Genomic DNA, 21,963 nt, shown 5'->3' on the forward strand with positions numbered 1-21,963 from the left:
GTTGAAAGTAGGAGGAGGGGAGGAAAAGGAGGAGGGAAGTGTTGGTGGGAGAGCCGTATGGATGGCAAGGGCAAAAGGGTGGGTGCCTTGGGTCAGGTTGTGGTGGCTGTTGTTGGTAGTTGGGTGTTGGAGGAGAGTGTCTGCTGTAGTGGGGAAGTGTGGTTCGGGCTGTTGAAAGTAGGAGGAGGGGAGGAAAAGGAGGAGGGAAGTGTTGGTGGGAGAGCCGTATGGATGGCAAGGGCCAAAGGGTGGGTGCCTTGGTGCAGGTTGTGGTGGCTGTTGTTGGTAGTCCAGTGTTGGAGGAGAGTGTCTGCTGTAGTGGGGAAGTGTGGTTCGGGCTGTTGAAAGTAGGAGGAGGGGAGGAAAAGGAGGAGGGAAGTGTTGGTGGGAGAGCCGTATGGATGGCAAGGGCAAAAGGGTGGGTGCCTTGGTGCAGGTTGTGGTGGCTGTTGTTGGTAGTTGGGTGTTGGAGGAGAGTGTCTGCTGTAGTGGGGAAGTGTGGTTCGGGCTGTTGAAAGTCGGAGGAGGGGAGGAAAAGGATGAGGGAAGTGTTGGTGGGAGAGCCGTATGGATGGCAAGGGCAAAAGGGTGGGTGCCTTGGTGCAGGTTGTGGTGGCTGTTGTTGGTAGTCCGGTGTTGGAGGAGAGTGTCTGCTGTAGTGGGGAAGTGTGGTTCGGGCTGTTGAAAGTCGGAGGAGGGGAGGAAAAGGAGGAGGGAAGTGTTGGTGGGAGAGCCGTATGGATGGCAAGGGCCAAAGGGTGGGTGCCTTGGGTCAGGATGTGGTGGCTGTTGTTGGTAGTTGGGTGTTGGAGGAGAGTGTCTGCTGTAGTGGGGAAGTGTGGTTCGGGCTGTTGAAAGTAGGAGGATGGGAGGAAAAGGAGGAGGGAAGTGTTGGTGGGAGAGCCGTATGGATGGCAAGGGCCAAAGGGTGGGTGCCTTGGTGCAGGTTGTGGTGGCTGTTGTTGGTAGTTGGGTGTTGGAGGAGAGTGTCTGCTGTAGTGGGGAAGTGTGGTCAGGGCTGTTGAAAGTAGGAGGAGGGGAGGAAAAGGATGAGGGAAGTGTTGGTGGGAGAGCCGTGTGCATGCCAGTGCCAAAAGGGTGGGTGCCTTGGGTCAGGTTGTGGTGGCTGTTGTTGGTAGTCCGGTGTTGGAGGAGAGTGTCTGCTGTAGTGGGGAAGTGTGGTTCGGGCTGTTGAAAGTCGGAGGAGGGGAGGAAAAGGAGGAGGGAAGTGTTGGTGGGAGAGCCGTATGGATGGCAAGGGCCAAAGGGTGGGTGCCTTGGTGCAGGTTGTGGTGGCTGTTGTTGGTAGTTGGGTGTTGGAGGAGAGTGTCTGCTGTAGTGGGGAAGTGTGGTTCGGGCTGTTGAAAGTCGGAGGAGGGGAGGAAAAGGAGGAGGGAAGTGTTGGTGGGAGAGCCGTATGGATGGCAAGGGCAAAAGGGTGGGTGCCTTGGTGCAGGTTGTGGTGGCTGTTGTTGGTAGTCCGGTGTTGGAGGAGAGTGTCTGCTGTAGTGGGGAAGTGTGGTTCGGGCTGTTGAAAGTAGGAGGAGGGGAGGAAAAGGAGGAGGGAAGTGTTGGTGGGAGAGCCGTATGGATGGCAAGGGCAAAAGGGTGGGTGCCTTGGGTCAGGTTGTGGTGGCTGTTGTTGGTAGTCCGGTGTTGGAGGAGAGTGTCTGCTGTAGTGGGGAAGTGTGGTCAGGGCTGTCAAAAACAGGAGGAGGGGAGGAAAAGGAGGAGGGAAGTGTTGGTGGGAGAGCCGTATGGATGGCAAGGGCCAAAGGGTGGGTGCCTTGGGTCAGGTTGTGGTGGCTGTTGTTGGTAGTCCGGTGTTGGAGGAGAGTGTCTGCTGTAGTGGGGAAGTGTGGTTCGGGCTGTTGAAAGTAGGAGGAGGGGAGGAAAAGGAGGAGGGAAGTGTTGGTGGGAGAGCCGTATGGATGGCAAGGGCCAAAGGGTGGGTGCCTTGGGTCAGGTTGTGGTGGCTGTTGTTGGTAGTCCGGTGTTGGAGGAGAGTGTCTGCTGTAGTGGGGAAGTGTGGTTCGGGCTGTTGAAAGTAGGAGGAGGGGAGGAAAAGGAGGAGGGAAGTGTTGGTGGGAGAGCCGTATGGATGGCAAGGGCAAAAGGGTGGGTGCCTTGGTGCAGGTTGTGGTGGCTGTTGTTGGTAGTCCGGTGTTGGAGGAGAGTGTCTGCTGTAGTGGGGACGTGTGGTTCGGGCTGTTGAAAGTCGGAGGAGGGGAGGAAAAGGAGGAGGGAAGTGTTGGTGGGAGAGCCGTATGGATGGCAAGGGCAAAAGGGTGGGTGCCTTGGTGCAGGTTGTGGTGGCTGTTGTTGGTAGTCCGGTGTTGGAGGAGAGTGTCTGCTGTAGTGGGGAAGTGTGGTTCGGGCTGTTGAAAGTAGGAGGAGGGGAGGAAAAGGATGAGGGAAGTGTTGGTGGGAGAGCCGTATGGATGGCAAGGGCAAAAGGGTGGGTGCCTTGGGTCAGGTTGTGGTGGCTGTTGTTGGTAGTCCGGTGTTGGAGGAGAGTGTCTGCTGTAGTGGGGAAGTGTGGTTCGGGCTGTTGAAAGTAGGAGGATGGGAGGAAAAGGAGGAGGGAAGTGTTGGTGGGAGAGCCGTATGGATGGCAAGGGCAAAAGGGTGGGTGCCTTGGTGCAGGTTGTGGTGGCTGTTGTTGGTAGTCCGGTGTTGGAGGAGAGTGTCTGCTGTAGTGGGGAAGTGTGGTCAGGGCTGTCAAAAACAGGAGGAGGGGAGGAAAAGGAGGAGGGAAGTGTTGGTGGGAGAGCCGTATGGATGGCAAGGGCCAAAGGGTGGGTGCCTTGGGTCAGGTTGTGGTGGCTGTTGTTGGTGGTCCGGTGTTGGAGGAGAGTGTCTGCTGTAGTGGGGAAGTGTGGTCAGGGCTGTTGAAAGTCGGAGGAGGGGAGGAAAAGGAGGAGGGAAGTGTTGGTGGGAGAGCTGTATGGATGGCAAGGGCAAAAGGGTGGGTGCCTTGGTGCAGGTTGTGGTGGCTGTTGTTGGTAGTCCGGTGTTGGAGGAGAGTGTCTGCTGTAGTGGGGAAGTGTGGTTCGGGCTGTTGAAAGTAGGAGGAAGGGAGGAAAAGGAGGAGGGAAGTGTTGGTGGGAGAGCCGTATGGATGGCAAGGGCCAAAGGGTGGGTGCCTTGGGTCAGGTTGTGGTGGCTGTTGTTGGTAGTTGGGTGTTGGAGGAGAGTGTCTGCTGTAGTGGGGAAGTGTGGTCAGGGCTGTTGAAAGTAGGAGGAGGGGAGGAAAAGGATGAGGGAAGTGTTGGTGGGAGAGCCGTGTGCATGCCAGTGCCAAAAGGGTGGGTGCCTTGGGTCAGGTTGTGGTGGCTGTTGTTGGTAGTCCGGTGTTGGAGGAGAGTGTCTGCTGTAGTGGGGAAGTGTGGTTCGGGCTGTTGAAAGTAGGAGGAGGGGAGGAATAGGAGGAGGGAAGTGTTGGTGGGAGAGCCGTATGGATGGCAAGGGCAAAAGGGTGGGTGCCTTGGTGCAGGTTGTGGTGGCTGTTGTTGGTAGTCCGGTGTTGGAGGAGAGTGTCTGCTGTAGTGGGGAAGTGTGGTTCGGGCTGTTGAAAGTCGGAGGAGGGGAGGAAAAGGAGGAGGGAAGTGTTGGTGGGAGAGCCGTATGGATGGCAAGGGCCAAAGGGTGGGTGCCTTGGTGCAGGTTGTGGTGGCTGTTGTTGGTAGTCCGGTGTTGGAGGAGAGTGTCTGCTGTAGTGGGGAAGTGTGGTTCGGGCTGTTGAAAGTCGGAGGAGGGGAGGAAAAGGATGAGGGAAGTGTTGGTGGGAGAGCGGTATGGATGGCAAGGGCCAAAGGGTGGGTGCCTTGGGTCAGGTTGTGGTGGCTGTTGTTGGTAGTTGGGTGTTGGAGGAGAGTGTCTGCTGTAGTGGGGAAGTGTGGTTCGGGCTGTTGAAAGTAGGAGGAGGGGAGGAAAAGGAGGAGGGAAGTGTTGGTGGGAGAGCCGTATGGATGGCAAGGGCCAAAGGGTGGGTGCCTTGGGTCAGGTTGTGGTGGCTGTTGTTGGTAGTCCGGTGTTGGAGGAGAGTGTCTGCTGTAGTGGGGAAGTGTGGTCAGGGCTGTTGAAAGTAGGAGGAGGGGAGGAAAAGGAGGAGGGAAGTGTTGGTGGGAGAGCCGTGTGCATGCCAGTGCCAAAAGGGTGGGTGCCTTGGGTCAGGTTGTGGTGGCTGTTGTTGGTAGTCCGGTGTTGGAGGAGAGTGTCTGCTGTAGTGGGGAAGTGTGGTTCGGGCTGTTGAAAGTAGGAGGAGGGGAGGAAAAGGAGGAGGGAAGTGTTGGTGGGAGAGCCGTGTGCATGCCAGTGCCAAAAGGGTGGGTGCCTTGGGTCAGGTTGTGGTGGCTGTTGTTGGTAGTTGGGTGTTGGAGGAGAGTGTCTGCTGTAGTGGGGAAGTGTGGTTCGGGCTGTTGAAAGTAGGAGGAGGGGAGGAAAAGGAGGAGGGAAGTGTTGGTGGGAGAGCCGTATGGATGGCAAGGGCCAAAGGGTGGGTGCCTTGGGTCAGGTTGTGGTGGCTGTTGTTGGTGGTCCGGTGTTGGAGGAGAGTGTCTGCTGTAGTGGGGAAGTGTGGTCAGGGCTGTTGAAAGTAGGAGGAGGGGAGGAAAAGGAGGAGGGAAGTGTTGGTGGGAGAGCCGTATGGATGGCAAGGGCAAAAGGGTGGGTGCCTTGGGTCAGGTTGTGGTGGCTGTTGTTGGTATTTGGGTGTTGGAGGAGAGTGTCTGCTGTAGTGGGGAAGTGTGGTTCGGGCTGTTGAAAGTCGGAGGAGGGGAGGAAAAGGAGGAGGGAAGTGTTGGTGGGAGAGCCGTATGGATGGCAAGGGCCAAAGGGTGGGTGCCTTGGGTCAGGTTGTGGTGGCTGTTGTTGGTAGTCCGGTGTTGGAGGAGAGTGTCTGCTGTAGTGGGGAAGTGTGGTCAGGGCTGTCAAAAACAGGAGGAGGGGAGGAAAAGGAGGAGGGAAGTGTTGGTGGGAGAGCCGTATGGATGGCAAGGGCAAAAGGGTGGGTGCCTTGGGTCAGGTTGTGGTGGCTGTTGTTGGTGGTCCGGTGTTGGAGGAGAGTGTCTGCTGTAGTGGGGAAGTGTGGTCAGGGCTGTTGAAAGTGGGAGGAGGGGAGGAAAAGGAGGAGGGAAGTGTTGGTGGGAGAGCCGTATGGATGGCAAGGGCAAAAGGGTGGGTGCCTTGGGTCAGGTTGTGGTGGCTGTTGTTGGTAGTCCGGTGTTGGAGGAGAGTGTCTGCTGTAGTGGGTAAGTGTGGTTCGGGCTGTTGAAAGTAGGAGGAGGGGAGGAAAAGGAGGAGGGAAGTGTTGGTGGGAGAGCGGTATGGATGGCAAGGGCCAAAGGGTGGGTGCCTTGGGTCAGGTTGTGGTGGCTGTTGTTGGTAGTTGGGTGTTGGAGGAGAGTGTCTGCTGTAGTGGGGAAGTGTGGTTCGGGCTGTTGAAAGTCGGAGGAAGGGAGGAAAAGGAGGAGGGAAGTGTTGGTGGGAGAGCCGTATGGATGGCAAGGGCAAAAGGGTGGGTGCCTTGGTGCAGGTTGTGGTGGCTGTTGTTGGTAGTCCGGTGTTGGAGGAGAGTGTCTGCTGTAGTGGGGACGTGTGGTTCGGGCTGTTGAAAGTCGGAGGAGGGGAGGAAAAGGAGGAGGGAAGTGTTGGTGGGAGAGCCGTATGGATGGCAAGGGCAAAAGGGTGGGTGCCTTGGTGCAGGTTGTGGTGGCTGTTGTTGGTAGTCCGGTGTTGGAGGAGAGTGTCTGCTGTAGTGGGGAAGTGTGGTCAGGGCTGTTGAAAGTAGGAGGAGGGGAGGAAAAGGAGGAGGGAAGTGTTGGTGGGAGAGCCGTATGGATGGCAAGGGCCAAAGGGTGGGTGCCTTGGGTCAGGTTGTGGTGGCTGTTGTTGGTAGTTGGGTGTTGGAGGAGAGTGTCTGCTGTAGTGGGGAAGTGTGGTTCGGGCTGTTGAAAGTCGGAGGAGGGGAGGAAAAGGAGGAGGGAAGTGTTGGTGGGAGAGCCGTATGGATGGCAAGGGCCAAAGGGTGGGTGCCTTGGGTCAGGTTGTGGTGGCTGTTGTTGGTAGTCCGGTGTTGGAGGAGAGTGTCTGCTGTAGTGGGGAAGTGTGGTCAGGGCTGTCAAAAACAGGAGGAGGGGAGGAAAAGGAGGAGGGAAGTGTTGGTGGGAGAGCCGTATGGATGGCAAGGGCGAAAGGGTGGGTGCCTTGGTGCAGGTTGTGGTGGCTGTTGTTTGTGGTCCGGTGTTGGAGGAGAGTGTCTGCTGTAGTGGGGAAGTGTGGTCAGGGCTGTTGAAAGTAGGAGGAGGGGAGGAAAAGGAGGAGGGAAGTGTTGGTGGGAGAGCCGTATGGATGGCAAGGGCCAAAGGGTGGGTGCCTTGGGTCAGGTTGTGGTGGCTGTTGTTGGTAGTCCGGTGTTGGAGGAGAGTGTCTGCTGTAGTGGGGAAGTGTGGTCAGGGCTGTTGAAAGTCGGAGGAGGGGAGGAAAAGGAGGAGGGAAGTGTTGGTGGGAGAGCCGTATGGATGGCAAGGGCCAAAGGGTGGGTGCCTTGGTGCAGGTTGTGGTGGCTGTTGTTGGTGGTCCGGTGTTGGAGGAGAGTGTCTGCTGTAGTGGGGAAGTGTGGTCAGGGCTGTCAAAAACAGGAGGAGGGGAGGAAAAGGAGGAGGGAAGTGTTGGTGGGAGAGCCGTATGGATGGCAAGGGCAAAAGGGTGGGTGCCTTGGGTCAGGTTGTGGTGGCTGTTGTTGGTAGTTGGGTGTTGGAGGAGAGTGTCTGCTGTAGTGGGGAAGTGTGGTTCGGGCTGTTGAAAGTAGGAGGAGGGGAGGAAAAGGAGGAGGGAAGTGTTGGTGGGAGAGCCGTATGGATGGCAAGGGCCAAAGGGTGGGTGCCTTGGTGCAGGTTGTGGTGGCTGTTGTTGGTAGTTGGGTGTTGGAGGAGAGTGTCTGCTGTAGTGGGGAAGTGTGGTTCGGGCTGTTGAAAGTAGGAGGAAGGGAGGAAAAGGAGGAGGGAAGTGTTGGTGGGAGAGCCGTATGGATGGCAAGGGCAAAAGGGTGGGTGCCTTGGGTCAGGTTGTGGTGGCTGTTGTTGGTAGTTGGGTGTTGGAGGAGAGTGTCTGCTGTAGTGGGGAAGTGTGGTTCGGGCTGTTGAAAGTAGGAGGAGGGGAGGAAAAGGAGGAGGGAAGTGTTGGTGGGAGAGCCGTATGGATGGCAAGGGCAAAAGGGTGGGTGCCTTGGGTCAGGTTGTGGTGGCTGTTGTTGGTAGTTGGGTGTTGGAGGAGAGTGTCTGCTGTAGTGGGGAAGTGTGGTTCGGGCTGTTGAAAGTAGGAGGAGGGGAGGAAAAGGAGGAGGGAAGTGTTGGTGGGAGAGTCGTATGGATGGCAAGGGCCAAAGGGTGGGTGCCTTGGGTCAGGTTGTGGTGGCTGTTGTTGGTAGTCCGGTGTTGGAGGAGAGTGTCTGCTGTAGTGGGGAAGTGTGGTCAGGGCTGTCAAAAACAGGAGGAGGGGAGGAAAAGGAGGAGGGAAGTGTTGGTGGGAGAGCCGTATGGATGGCAAGGGCAAAAGGGTGGGTGCCTTGGGTCAGGTTGTGGTGGCTGTTGTTGGTGGTCCGGTGTTGGAGGAGAGTGTCTGCTGTAGTGGGGAAGTGTGGTCAGGGCTGTTGAAAGTCGGAGGAGGGGAGGAAAAGGAGGAGGGAAGTGTTGGTGGGAGAGCCGTATGGATGGCAAGGGCAAAAGGGTGGGTGCCTTGGTGCAGGTTGTGGTGGCTGTTGTTGGTAGTCCGGTGTTGGAGGAGAGTGTCTGCTGTAGTGGGGAAGTGTGGTTCGGGCTGTTGAAAGTAGGAGGAGGGGAGGAAAAGGAGGAGGGAAGTGTTGGTGGGAGAGCCGTATGGATGGCAAGGGCAAAAGGGTGGGTGCCTTGGTGCAGGTTGTGGTGGCTGTTGTTGGTAGTTGGGTGTTGGAGGAGAGTGTCTGCTGTAGTGGGGAAGTGTGGTCAGGGCTGTCAAAAACAGGAGGAGGGGAGGAAAAGGAGGAGGGAAGTGTTGGTGGGAGAGCCGTATGGATGGCAAGGGCCAAAGGGTGGGTGCCTTGGGTCAGGTTGTGGTGGCTGTTGTTGGTAGTCCGGTGTTGGAGGAGAGTGTCTGCTGTAGTGGGGACGTGTGGTTCGGGCTGTTGAAAGTCGGAGGAGGGGAGGAAAAGGAGGAGGGAAGTGTTGGTGGGAGAGCCGTATGGATGGCAAGGGCCAAAGGGTGGGTGCCTTGGTGCAGGTTGTGGTGGCTGTTGTTGGTAGTCCGGTGTTGGAGGAGAGTGTCTGCTGTAGTGGGGAAGTGTGGTCAGGGCTGTTGAAAGTAGGAGGAGGGGAGGAAAAGGAGGAGGGAAGTGTTGGTGGGAGAGCCGTATGGATGGCAAGGGCAAAAGGGTGGGTGCCTTGGGTCAGGTTGTGGTGGCTGTTGTTGGTAGTTGGGTGTTGGAGGAGAGTGTCTGCTGTAGTGGGGAAGTGTGGTTCGGGCTGTTGAAAGTAGGAGGAGGGGAGGAAAAGGAGGAGGGAAGTGTTGGTGGGAGAGCCGTATGGATGTCAAGGGCCAAAGGGTGGGTGCCTTGGGTCAGGTTGTGGTGGCTGTTGTTGGTAGTCCGGTGTTGGAGGAGAGTGTCTGCTGTAGTGGGGAAGTGTGGTCAGGGCTGTCAAAAACAGGAGGAGGGGAGGAAAAGGAGGAGGGAAGTGTTGGTGGGAGAGCCGTATGGATGGCAAGGGCAAAAGGGTGGGTGCCTTGGGTCAGGTTGTGGTGGCTGTTGTTTGTGGTCCGGTGTTGGAGGAGAGTGTCTGCTGTAGTGGGGAAGTGTGGTCAGGGCTGTTGAAAGTAGGAGGAGGGGAGGAAAAGGAGGAGGGAAGTGTTGGTGGGAGAGCCGTATGGATGGCAAGGGCAAAAGGGTGGGTGCCTTGGTGCAGGTTGTGGTGGCTGTTGTTGGTAGTCCGGTGTTGGAGGAGAGTGTCTGCTGTAGTGGGGAAGTGTGGTCAGGGCTGTTGAAAGTCGGAGGAGGGGAGGAAAAGGAGGAGGGAAGTGTTGGTGGGAGAGCCGTATGGATGGCAAGGGCAAAAGGGTGGGTGCCTTGGGTCAGGTTGTGGTGGCTGTTGTTGGTGGTCCGGTGTTGGAGGAGAGTGTCTGCTGTAGTGGGGAAGTGTGGTCAGGGCTGTTGAAAGTAGGAGGAGGGGAGGAAAAGGATGAGGGAAGTGTTGGTGGGAGAGCCGCATGGATGGCAAGGGCAAAAGGGTGGGTGCCTTGGGTCAGGTTGTGGTGGCTGTTGTTGGTGGTCCGGTGTTGGAGGAGAGTGTCTGCTGTAGTGGGGAAGTGTGGTTCGGGCTGTTGAAAGTAGGAGGAGGGGAGGAAAAGGAGGAGGGAAGTGTTGGTGGGAGAGCCGTATGGATGGCAAGGGCCAAAGGGTGGGTGCCTTGGTGCAGGTTGTGGTGGCTGTTGTTGGTAGTTGGGTGTTGGAGGAGAGTGTCTGCTGTAGTGGGGACGTGTGGTTCGGGCTGTTGAAAGTCGGAGGAGGGGAGGAAAAGGAGGAGGGAAGTGTTGGTGGGAGAGCCGTATGGATGGCAAGGGCCAAAGGGTGGGTGCCTTGGGTCAGGTTGTGGTGGCTGTTGTTGGTAGTCCGGTGTTGGAGGAGAGTGTCTGCTGTAGTGGGGAAGTGTGGTTCGGGCTGTCAAAAACAGGAGGAGGGGAGGAAAAGGAGGAGGGAAGTGTTGGTGGGAGAGCCGTATGGATGGCAAGGGCCAAAGGGTGGGTGCCTTGGGTCAGGTTGTGGTGGCTGTTGTTGGTAGTCCGGTGTTGGAGGAGAGTGTCTGCTGTAGTGGGGAAGTGTGGTTCGGGCTGTTGAAAGTAGGAGAATGGGAGGAAAAGGAGGAGGGAAGTGTTGGTGGGAGAGCCGTATGGATGGCAAGGGCAAAAGGGTGGGTGCCTTGGGTCAGGTTGTGGTGGCTGTTGTTGGTAGTTGGGTGTTGGAGGAGAGTGTCTGCTGTAGTGGGGAAGTGTGGTTCGGGCTGTTGAAAGTCGGAGGAGGGGAGGAAAAGGAGGAGGGAAGTGTTGGTGGGAGAGCCGTATGGATGGCAAGGGCAAAAGGGTGGGTGCCTTGGGTCAGGTTGTGGTGGCTGTTGTTGGTGGTCCGGTGTTGGAGGAGAGTGTCTGCTGTAGTGGGGAAGTGTGGTTCGGGCTGTTGAAAGTAGGAGGAGGGGAGGAAAAGGAGGAGGGAAGTGTTGGTGGGAGAGCCGTATGGATGGCAAGGGCCAAAGGGTGGGTGCCTTGGTGCAGGTTGTGGTGGCTGTTGTTGGTAGTCCGGTGTTGGAGGAGAGTGTCTGCTGTAGTGGGGAAGTGTGGTTCGGGCTGTTGAAAGTAGGAGGAGGGGAGGAAAAGGAGGAGGGAAGTGTTGGTGGGAGAGCCGTATGGATGGCAAGGGCAAAAGGGTGGGTGCCTTGGGTCAGGTTGTGGTGGCTGTTGTTGGTAGTCCGGTGTTGGAGGAGAGTGTCTGCTGTAGTGGGGAAGTGTGGTTCGGGCTGTTGAAAGTAGGAGGATGGGAGGAAAAGGAGGAGGGAAGTGTTGGTGGGAGAGCCGTATGGATGGCAAGGGCAAAAGGGTGGGTGCCTTGGGTCAGGTTGTGGTGGCTGTTGTTGGTGGTCCGGTGTTGGAGGAGAGTGTCTGCTGTAGTGGGGAAGTGTGGTTCGGGCTGTTGAAAGTAGGAGGAGGGGAGGAAAAGGAGGAGGGAAGTGTTGGTGGGAGAGCTGTATGGATGGCAAGGGCAAAAGGGTGGGTGCCTTGGGTCAGGTTGTGGTGGCTGTTGTTGGTAGTTGGGTGTTGGAGGAGAGTGTCTGCTGTAGTGGGGAAGTGTGGTTCGGGCTGTTGAAAGTCGGAGGAGGGGAGGAAAAGGAGGAGGGAAGTGTTGGTGGGAGAGCCGTGTGCATGCCAGTGCCAAAAGGGTGGGTGCCTTGGTGCAGGTTGTGGTGGCTGTTGTTGGTAGTCCGGTGTTGGAGGAGAGTGTCTGCTGTAGTGGGGAAGTGTGGTTCGGGCTGTTGAAAGTCGGAGGAGGGGAGGAAAAGGAGGAGGGAAGTGTTGGTGGGAGAGCCGTATGGATGGCAAGGGCAAAAGGGTGGGTGCCTTGGTGCAGGTTGTGGTGGCTGTTGTTGGTAGTCCGGTGTTGGAGGAGAGTGTCTGCTGTAGTGGGGAAGTGTGGTTCGGGCTGTTGAAAGTAGGAGGATGGGAGGAAAAGGAGGAGGGAAGTGTTGGTGGGAGAGCCGTATGGATGGCAAGGGCCAAAGGGTGGGTGCCTTGGGTCAGGTTGTGGTGGCTGTTGTTGGTAGTCCGGTGTTGGAGGAGAGTGTCTGCTGTAGTGGGGAAGTGTGGTCAGGGCTGTTGAAAGTAGGAGGAGGGGAGGAAAAGGAGGAGGGAAGTGTTGGTGGGAGAGCCGTGTGCATGCCAGTGCCAAAAGGGTGGGTGCCTTGGGTCAGGTTGTGGTGGTTGTTGTTGGTAGTCCGGTGTTGGAGGAGAGTGTCTGCTGTAGTGGGGAAGTGTGGTTCGGGCTGTTGAAAGTAGGAGGAGGGGAGGAAAAGGAGGAGGGAAGTGTTGGTGGGAGAGCCGTATGGATGGCAAGGGCCAAAGGGTGGGTGCCTTGGGTCAGGTTGTGGTGGCTGTTGTTGGTAGTCCGGTGTTGGAGGAGAGTGTCTGCTGTAGTGGGGAAGTGTGGTTCGGGCTGTTGAAAGTAGGAGGAGGGGAGGAAAAGGAGGAGGGAAGTGTTGGTGGGAGAGCCGTGTGCATGCCAGTGCCAAAAGGGTGGGTGCCTTGGGTCAGGTTGTGGTGGCTGTTGTTGGTAGTCCGGTGTTGGAGGAGAGTGTCTGCTGTAGTGGGGAAGTGTGGTTCGGGCTGTTGAAAGTAGGAGGAGGGGAGGAAAAGGAGGAGGGAAGTGTTGGTGGGAGAGCCGTATGGATGGCAAGGGCCAAAGGGTGGGTGCCTTGGGTCAGGTTGTGGTGGCTGTTGTTGGTAGTCCGGTGTTGGAGGAGAGTGTCTGCTGTAGTGGGGAAGTGTGGTCAGGGCTGTTGAAAGTAGGAGGAGGGGAGGAAAAGGAGGAGGGAAGTGTTGGTGGGAGAGCCGTATGGATGGCAAGGGCCAAAGGGTGGGTGCCTTGGGTCAGGTTGTGGTGGCTGTTGTTGGTAGTCCGGTGTTGGAGGAGAGTGTCTGCTGTAGTGGGGAAGTGTGGTTCGGGCTGTTGAAAGTAGGAGGATGGGAGGAAAAGGAGGAGGGAAGTGTTGGTGGGAGAGCCGTATGGATGGCAAGGGCCAAAGGGTGGGTGCCTTGGGTCAGGTTGTGGTGGCTGTTGTTGGTAGTTGGGTGTTGGAGGAGAGTGTCTGCTGTAGTGGGGAAGTGTGGTTCGGGCTGTTGAAAGTAGGAGGAGGGGAGGAAAAGGAGGAGGGAAGTGTTGGTGGGAGAGCTGTATGGATGGCAAGGGCAAAAGGGTGGGTGCCTTGGGTCAGGTTGTGGTGGCTGTTGTTGGTAGTTGGGTGTTGGAGGAGAGTGTCTGCTGTAGTGGGGAAGTGTGGTTCGGGCTGTTGAAAGTAGGAGGAGGGGAGGAAAAGGAGGAGGGAAGTGTTGGTGGGAGAGCCGTATGGATGGCAAGGGCCAAAGGGTGGGTGCCTTGGGTCAGGTTGTGGTGGCTGTTGTTGGTAGTCCGGTGTTGGAGGAGAGTGTCTGCTGTAGTGGGGAAGTGTGGTCAGGGCTGTTGAAAGTAGGAGGAGGGGAGGAAAAGGAGGAGGGAAGTGTTGGTGGGAGAGCCGTGTGCATGCCAGTGCCAAAAGGGTGGGTGCCTTGGGTCAGGTTGTGGTGGTTGTTGTTGGTAGTCCGGTGTTGGAGGAGAGTGTCTGCTGTAGTGGGGAAGTGTGGTTCGGGCTGTTGAAAGTAGGAGGAGGGGAGGAAAAGGAGGAGGGAAGTGTTGGTGGGAGAGCCGTATGGATGGCAAGGGCCAAAGGGTGGGTGCCTTGGGTCAGGTTGTGGTGGCTGTTGTTGGTAGTCCGGTGTTGGAGGAGAGTGTCTGCTGTAGTGGGGAAGTGTGGTTCGGGCTGTTGAAAGTAGGAGGAGGGGAGGAAAAGGAGGAGGGAAGTGTTGGTGGGAGAGCCGTGTGCATGCCAGTGCCAAAAGGGTGGGTGCCTTGGGTCAGGTTGTGGTGGCTGTTGTTGGTAGTCCGGTGTTGGAGGAGAGTGTCTGCTGTAGTGGGGAAGTGTGGTTCGGGCTGTTGAAAGTCGGAGGAGGGGAGGAAAAGGAGGAGGGAAGTGTTGGTGGGAGAGCCGTATGGATGGCAAGGGCAAAAGGGTGGGTGCCTTGGGTCAGGTTGTGGTGGCTGTTGTTGGTAGTTGGGTGTTGGAGGAGAGTGTCTGCTGTAGTGGGGAAGTGTGGTCAGGGCTGTTGAAAGTAGGAGGAGGGGAGGAAAAGGAGGAGGGAAGTGTTGGTGGGAGAGCGGTATGGATGGCAAGGGCCAAAGGGTGGGTGCCTTGGGTCAGGTTGTGGTGGCTGTTGTTGGTAGTCCGGTGTTGGAGGAGAGTGTCTGCTGTAGTGGGGAAGTGTGGTTCGGGCTGTTGAAAGTAGGAGGATGGGAGGAAAAGGAGGAGGGAAGTGTTGGTGGGAGAGCCGTATGGATGGCAAGGGCCAAAGGGTGGGTGCCTTGGGTCAGGTTGTGGTGGCTGTTGTTGGTAGTTGGGTGTTGGAGGAGAGTGTCTGCTGTAGTGGGGAAGTGTGGTTCGGGCTGTTGAAAGTAGGAGGAGGGGAGGAAAAGGAGGAGGGAAGTGTTGGTGGGAGAGCCGTGTGCATGCCAGTGCCAAAAGGGTGGGTGCCTTGGGTCAGGTTGTGGTGGCTGTTGTTGGTGGTCCGGTGTTGGAGGAGAGTGTCTGCTGTAGTGGGGAAGTGTGGTCAGGGCTGTTGAAAGTAGGAGGAGGGGAGGAAAAGGATGAGGGAAGTGTTGGTGGGAGAGCCGTATGGATGGCAAGGGCAAAAGGGTGGGTGCCTTGGGTCAGGTTGTGGTGGCTGTTGTTGGTGGTCCGGTGTTGGAGGAGAGTGTCTGCTGTAGTGGGGAAGTGTGGTTCGGGCTGTTGAAAGTCGGAGGAGGGGAGGAAAAGGAGGAGGGAAGTGTTGGTGGGAGAGCCGTATGGATGGCAAGGGCCAAAGGGTGGGTGCCTTGGGTCAGGTTGTGGTGGCTGTTCTTGGTAGTCCGGTGTTGGAGGAGAGTGTCTGCTGTAGTGGGGAAGTGTGGTTAGGGCTGTTGAAAGTCGGAGGAGGGGAGGAAAAGGAGGAGGGAAGTGTTGGTGGGAGAGCGGTATGGATGGCAAGGGCCAAAGGGTGGGTGCCTTGGGTCAGGTTGTGGTGGCTGTTGTTGGTAGTCCGGTGTTGGAGGAGAGTGTCTGCTGTAGTGGGGAAGTGTGGTTCGGGCTGTTGAAAGTAGGAGGAGGGGAGGAAAAGGAGGAGGGAAGTGTTGGTGGGAGAGCGGTATGGATGGCAAGGGCAAAAGGGTGGGTGCCTTGGGTCAGGTTGTGGTGGCTGTTGTTGGTAGTTGGGTGTTGGAGGAGAGTGTCTGCTGTAGTGGGGAAGTGTGGTTCGGGCTGTTGAAAGTCGGAGGAGGGGAGGAAAAGGAGGAGGGAAGTGTTGGTGGGAGAGCCGTATGGATGGCAAGGGCAAAAGGGTGGGTGCCTTGGTGCAGGTTGTGGTGGCTGTTGTTGGTAGTTGGGTGTTGGAGGAGAGTGTCTGCTGTAGTGGGGAAGTGTGGTTCGGGCTGTTGAAAGTCGGAGGAGGGGAGGAAAAGGAGGAGGGAAGGGTTGGTGGGAGAGCCGTATGGATGGCAAGGGCCAAAGGGTGGGTGCCTTGGGTCAGGTTGTGGTGGCTGTTGTTGGTAGTCCGGTGTTGGAGGAGAGTGTCTGCTGTAGTGGGGAAGTGTGGTTAGGGCTGTTGAAAGTCGGAGGAGGGGAGGAAAAGGAGGAGGGAAGTGTTGGTGGGAGAGCGGTATGGATGGCAAGGGCCAAAGGGTGGGTGCCTTGGGTCAGGTTGTGGTGGCTGTTGTTGGTAGTCCGGTGTTGGAGGAGAGTGTCTGCTGTAGTGGGGAAGTGTGGTTCGGGCTGTTGAAAGTAGGAGGAGGGGAGGAAAAGGAGGAGGGAAGTGTTGGTGGGAGAGCGGTATGGATGGCAAGGGCAAAAGGGTGGGTGCCTTGGGTCAGGTTGTGGTGGCTGTTGTTGGTAGTTGGGTGTTGGAGGAGAGTGTCTGCTGTAGTGGGGAAGTGTGGTTCGGGCTGTTGAAAGTCGGAGGAGGGGAGGAAAAGGAGGAGGGAAGTGTTGGTGGGAGAGCCGTATGGATGGCAAGGGCAAAAGGGTGGGTGCCTTGGTGCAGGTTGTGGTGGCTGTTGTTGGTAGTCCGGTGTTGGAGGAGAGTGTCTGCTGTAGTGGGGAAGTGTGGTTCGGGCTGTTGAAAGTCGGAGGAGGGGAGGAAAAGGAGGAGGGAAGTGTTGGTGGGAGAGCCGTATGGATGGCAAGGGCCAAAGGGTGGGTGCCTTGGGTCAGGTTGTGGTGGCTGTTGTTGGTAGTCCGGTGTTGGAGGAGAGTGTCTGCTGTAGTGGGGAAGTGTGGTTCGGGCTGTTGAAAGTAGGAGGAGGGGAGGAAAAGGAGGAGGGAAGTGTTGGTGGGAGAGCCGTATGGATGGCAAGGGCCAAAGGGTGGGTGCCTTGGGTCAGGTTGTGGTGGCTGTTGTTGGTAGTCCGGTGTTGGAGGAGAGTGTCTGCTGTAGTGGGGAAGTGTGGTTCGGGCTGTTGAAAGTCGGAGGAGGGGAGGAAAAGGAGGAGGGAAGTGTTGGTGGGAGAGCCGTATGGATGGCAAGGGCAAAAGGGTGGGTGCCTTGGGTCAGGTTGTGGTGGCTGTTGTTGGTAGTCCGGTGTTGGAGGAGAGTGTCTGCTGTAGTGGGGAAGTGTGGTTCGGGCTGTTGAAAGTAGGAGGATGGGAGGAAAAGGAGGAGGGAAGTGTTGGTGGGAGAGCCGTATGGATGGCAAGGGCAAAAGGGTGGGTGCCTTGGTGCAGGTTGTGGTGGCTGTTGTTGGTAGTTGGGTGTTGGAGGAGAGTGTCTGCTGTAGTGGGGAAGTGTGGTTCGGGCTGTTGAAAGTCGGAGGAGGGGAGGAAAAGGAGGAGGGAAGTGTTGGTGGGAGAGCCGTATGGATGGCAAGGGCAAAAGGGTGGGTGCCTTGGGTCAGGTTGTGGTGGCTGTTGTTGGTAGTTGGGTGTTGGAGGAGAGTGTCTGCTGTAGTGGGGAAGTGTGGTTAGGGCTGTTGAAAGTCGGAGGAGGGGAGGAAAAGGAGGAGGGAAGTGTTGGTGGGAGAGCCGTATGGATGGCAAGGGCCAAAGGGTGGGTGCCTTGGGTCAGGTTGTGGTGGCTGTTGTTGGTAGTCCGGTGTTGGAGGAGAGTGTCTGCTGTAGTGGGGAAGTGTGGTTCGGGCTGTTGAAAGTAGGAGGAGGGGAGGAAAAGGAGGAGGGAAGTGTTGGTGGGAGAGCGGTATGGATGGCAAGGGCAAAAGGGTGGGTGCCTTGGGTCAGGTTGTGGTGGCTGTTGTTGGTAGTTGGGTGTTGGAGGAGAGTGTCTGCTGTAGTGGGGAAGTGTGGTCAGGGCTGTTGAAAGTAGGAGGAGGGGAGGAAAAGGAGGAGGGAAGTGTTGGTGGGAGAGCCGTATGGATGGCAAGGGCAAAAGGGTGGGTGCCTTGGTGCAGGTTGTGGTGGCTGTTGTTGGTAGTCCGGTGTTGGAGGAGAGTGTCTGCTGTAGTGGGGAAGTGTGGTTCGGGCTGTTGAAAGTAGGAGGAGGGGAGGAAAAGGATGAGGGAAGTGTTGGTGGGAGAGCCGTATGGATGGCAAGGGCCAAAGGGTGGGTGCCTTGGGTCAGGTTGTGGTGGCTGTTGTTGGTAGTCCGGTGTTGGAGGAGAGTGTCTGCTGTAGTGGGGAAGTGTGGTTCGGGCTGTTGAAAGTCGGAGGAGGGGAGGAAAAGGAGGAGGGAAGTGTTGGTGGGAGAGCGGTATGGATGGCAAGGGCCAAAGGGTGGGTGCCTTGGGTCAGGTTGTGGTGGCTGTTGTTGGTAGTCCGGTGTTGGAGGAGAGTGTCTGCTGTAGTGGGGAAGTGTGGTCAGGGCTGTTGAAAGTAGGAGGAGGGGAGGAAAAGGAGGAGGGAAGTGTTGGTGGGAGAGCCGTATGGATGGCAAGGGCCAAAGGGTGGGTGCCTTGGGTCAGGATGTGGTGGCTGTTGTTGGTAGTTGGGTGTTGGAGGAGAGTGTCTGCTGTAGTGGGGAAGTGTGGTTCGGGCTGTTGAAAGTAGGAGGATGGGAGGAAAAGGAGGAGGGAAGTGTTGGTGGGAGAGCCGTATGGATGGCAAGGGCAAAAGGGTGGGTGCCTTGGTGCAGGTTGTGGTGGCTGTTGTTGGTAGTTGGGTGTTGGAGGAGAGTGTCTGCTGTAGTGGGGAAGTGTGGTTCGGGCTGTTGAAAGTAGGAGGAGGGGAGGAAAAGGAGGAGGGAAGTGTTGGTGGGAGAGCCGTATGGATGGCAAGGGCAAAAGGGTGGGTGCCTTGGTGCAGGTTGTGGTGGCTGTTGTTGGTAGTCCGGTGTTGGAGGAGAGTGTCTGCTGTAGTGGGGAAGTGTGGTTCGGGCTGTTGAAAGTAGGAGGAGGGGAGGAAAAGGAGGAGGGAAGTGTTGGTGGGAGAGCCGTATGGATGGCAAGGGCCAAAGGGTGGGTGCCTTGGGTCAGGTTGTGGTGGCTGTTCTTGGTAGTCCGGTGTTGGAGGAGAGTGTCTGCTGTAGTGGGGAAGTGTGGTTAGGGCTGTTGAAAGTCGGAGGAGGGGAGGAAAAGGAGGAGGGAAGTGTTGGTGGGAGAGCGGTATGGATGGCAAGGGCCAAAGGGTGGGTGCCTTGGGTCAGGTTGTGGTGGCTGTTGTTGGTAGTCCGGTGTTGGAGGAGAGTGTCTGCTGTAGTGGGGAAGTGTGGTTCGGGCTGTTGAAAGTAGGAGGAGGGGAGGAAAAGGAGGAGGGAAGTGTTGGTGGGAGAGCGGTATGGATGGCAAGGGCCAAAGGGTGGGTGCCTTGGGTCAGGTTGTGGTGGCTGTTGTTGGTAGTTGGGTGTTGGAGGAGAGTGTCTGCTGTAGTGGGGAAGTGTGGTTCGGGCTGTTGAAAGTCGGAGGAGGGGAGGAAAAGGAGGAGGGAAGTGTTGGTGGGAGAGCCGTATGGATGGCAAGGGCAAAAGGGTGGGTGCCTTGGTGCAGGTTGTGGTGGCTGTTGTTGGTAGTTGGGTGTTGGAGGAGAGTGTCTGCTGTAGTGGGGAAGTGTGGTTCGGGCTGTTGAAAGTCGGAGGAGGGGAGGAAAAGGAGGAGGGAAGTGTTGGTGGGAGAGCCGTATGGATGGCAAGGGCCAAAGGGTGGGTGCCTTGGGTCAGGTTGTGGTGGCTGTTCTTGGTAGTCCGGTGTTGGAGGAGAGTGTCTGCTGTAGTGGGGAAGTGTGGTTAGGGCTGTTGAAAGTCGGAGGAGGGGAGGAAAAGGAGGAGGGAAGTGTTGGTGGGAGAGCGGTATGGATGGCAAGGGCCAAAGGGTGGGTGCCTTGGGTCAGGTTGTGGTGGCTGTTGTTGGTAGTCCGGTGTTGGAGGAGAGTGTCTGCTGTAGTGGGGAAGTGTGGTTCGGGCTGTTGAAAGTAGGAGGAGGGGAGGAAAAGGAGGAGGGAAGTGTTGGTGGGAGAGCGGTATGGATGGCAAGGGCCAAAGGGTGGGTGCCTTGGTGCAGGTTGTGGTGGCTGTTGTTGGTAGTTGGGTGTTGGAGGAGAGTGTCTGCTGTAGTGGGGAAGTGTGGTTCGGGCTGTTGAAAGTCGGAGGAGGGGAGGAAAAGGAGGAGGGAAGTGTTGGTGGGAGAGCGGTATGGATGGCAAGGGCAAAAGGGTGGGTGCCTTGGTGCAGGTTGTGGTGGCTGTTGTTGGTAGTCCGGTGTTGGAGGAGAGTGTCTGCTGTAGTGGGGAAGTGTGGTTCGGGCTGTTGAAAGTAGGAGGAGGGGAGGAAAAGGATGAGGGAAGTGTTGGTGGGAGAGCCGTATGGATGGCAAGGGCCAAAGGGTGGGTGCCTTGGGTCAGGTTGTGGTGGCTGTTGTTGGTAGTCCGGTGTTGGAGGAGAGTGTCTGCTGTAGTGGGGAAGTGTGGTTCGGGCTGTTGAAAGTAGGAGGAGGGGAGGAAAAGGAGGAGGGAAGTGTTGGTGGGAGAGCCGTATGGATGGCAAGGGCCAAAGGGTGGGTGCCTTGGGTCAGGTTGTGGTGGCTGTTGTTGGTAGTCCGGTGTTGGAGGAGAGTGTCTGCTGTAGTGGGGAAGTGTGGTTCGGGCTGTTGAAAGTAGGAGGAGGGGAGGAAAAGGAGGAGGGAAGTGTTGGTGGGAGAGCCGTATGGATGGCAAGGGCAAAAGGGTGGGTGCCTTGGGTCAGGTTGTGGTGGCTGTTGTTGGTAGTCCGGTGTTGGAGGAGAGTGTCTGCTGTAGTGGGGAAGTGTGGTTCGGGCTGTTGAAAGTAGGAGGATGGGAGGAAAAGGAGGAGGGAAGTGTTGGTGGGAGAGCCGTATGGATGGCAAGGGCAAAAGGGTGGGTGCCTTGGTGCAGGTTGTGGTGGCTGTTGTTGGTAGTTGGGTGTTGGAGGAGAGTGTCTGCTGTAGTGGGGAAGTGTGGTTCGGGCTGTTGAAAGTCGGAGGAGGGGAGGAAAAGGAGGAGGGAAGTGTTGGTGGGAGAGCCGTATGGATGGCAAGGGCCAAAGGGTGGGTGCCTTGGTGCAGGTTGTGGTGGCTGTTGTTGGTAGTTGGGTGTTGGAGGAGAGTGTCTGCTGTAGTGGGGAAGTGTGGTTAGGGCTGTTGAAAGTCGGAGGAGGGGAGGAAAAGGAGGAGGGAAGTGTTGGTGGGAGAGCCGTATGGATGGCAAGGGCCAAAGGGTGGGTGCCTTGGTGCAGGTTGTGGTGGCTGTTGTTGGTAGTCCGGTGTTGGAGGAGAGTGTCTGCTGTAGTGGGGAAGTGTGGTTCGGGCTGTTGAAAGTAGGAGGAGGGGAGGAAAAGGAGGAGGGAAGTGTTGGTGGGAGAGCGGTATGGATGGCAAGGGCAAAAGGGTGGGTGCCTTGGGTCAGGTTGTGGTGGCTGTTGTTGGTAGTTGGGTGTTGGAGGAGAGTGTCTGCTGTAGTGGGGAAGTGTGGTCAGGGCTGTTGAAAGTAGGAGGAGGGGAGGAAAAGGAGGAGGGAAGTGTTGGTGGGAGAGCCGTATGGATGGCAAGGGCAAAAGGGTGGGTGCCTTGGTGCAGGTTGTGGTGGCTGTTGTTGGTAGTCCGGTGTTGGAGGAGAGTGTCTGCTGTAGTGGGGAAGTGTGGTTCGGGCTGTTGAAAGTAGGAGGAGGGGAGGAAAAGGATGAGGGAAGTGTTGGTGGGAGAGCCGTATGGATGGCAAGGGCCAAAGGGTGGGTGCCTTGGGTCAGGTTGTGGTGGCTGTTGTTGGTAGTCCGGTGTTGGAGGAGAGTGTCTGCTGTAGTGGGGAAGTGTGGTTCGGGCTGTTGAAAGTCGGAGGAGGGGAGGAAAAGGAGGAGGGAAGTGTTGGTGGGAGAGCCGTATGGATGGCAAGGGCCAAAGGGTGGGTGCCTTGGGTCAGGTTGTGGTGGCTGTTGTTGGTAGTCCGGTGTTGGAGGAGAGTGTCTGCTGTAGTGGGGAAGTGTGGTCAGGGCTGTTGAAAGTAGGAGGAGGGGAGGAAAAGGAGGAGGGAAGTGTTGGTGGGAGAGCCGTATGGATGGCAAGGGCCAAAGGGTGGGTGCCTTGGGTCAGGATGTGGTGGCTGTTGTTGGTAGTTGGGTGTTGGAGGAGAGTGTCTGCTGTAGTGGGGAAGTGTGGTTCGGGCTGTTGAAAGTAGGAGGATGGGAGGAAAAGGAGGAGGGAAGTGTTGGTGGGAGAGCCGTATGGATGGCAAGGGCAAAAGGGTGGGTGCCTTGGTGCAGGTTGTGGTGGCTGTTGTTGGTAGTTGGGTGTTGGAGGAGAGTGTCTGCTGTAGTGGGGAAGTGTGGTTCGGGCTGTTGAAAGTAGGAGGAGGGGAGGAAAAGGAGGAGGGAAGTGTTGGTGGGAGAGCCGTATGGATGGCAAGGGCCAAAGGGTGGGTGCCTTGGGTCAGGTTGTGGTGGCTGTTGTTGGTAGTTGGGTGTTGGAGGAGAGTGTCTGCTGTAGTGGGGAAGTGTGGTTCGGGCTGTTGAAAGTCGGAGGAGGGGAGGAAAAGGAGGAGGGAAGTGTTGGTGGGAGAGCGGTATGGATGGCAAGGGCCAAAGGGTGGGTGCCTTGGTGCAGGTTGTGGTGGCTGTTGTTGGTAGTTGGGTGTTGGAGGAGAGTGTCTGCTGTAGTGGGGAAGTGTGGTTCGGGCTGTTGAAAGTAGGAGGAGGGGAGGAAAAGGAGGAGGGAAGTGTTGGTGGGAGAGCCGTATGGATGGCAAGGGCCAAAGGGTGGGTGCCTTGGGTCAGGTTGTGGTGGCTGTTGTTGGTAGTTGGGTGTTGGAGGAGAGTGTCTGCTGTAGTGGGGAAGTGTGGTTCGGGCTGTTGAAAGTCGGAGGAGGGGAGGAAAAGGAGGAGGGAAGTGTTGGTGGGAGAGCCGTATGGATGGCAAGGGCCAAAGGGTGGGTGCCTTGGTGCAGGTTGTGGTGGCTGTTGTTGGTAGTCCGGTGTTGGAGGAGAGTGTCTGCTGTAGTGGGGAAGTGTGGTCAGGGCTGTTGAAAGTCGGAGGAGGGGAGGAAAAGGAGGAGGGAAGTGTTGGTGGGAGAGCCGTATGGATGGCAAGGGCCAAAGGGTGGGTGCCTTGGTGCAGGTTGTGGTGGCTGTTGTTGGTAGTCCGGTGTTGGAGGAGAGTGTCTGCTGTAGTGGGGAAGTGTGGTCAGGGCTGTTGAAAGTAGGCGGATGGGAGGAAAAGGAGGA

The sequence above is a fragment of the Struthio camelus genome, chromosome 17 (assembly GCF_040807025.1).
Source record: "Struthio camelus isolate bStrCam1 chromosome 17, bStrCam1.hap1, whole genome shotgun sequence".
NCBI classification, from domain to species: Eukaryota; Metazoa; Chordata; class Aves; order Struthioniformes; family Struthionidae; genus Struthio; species Struthio camelus.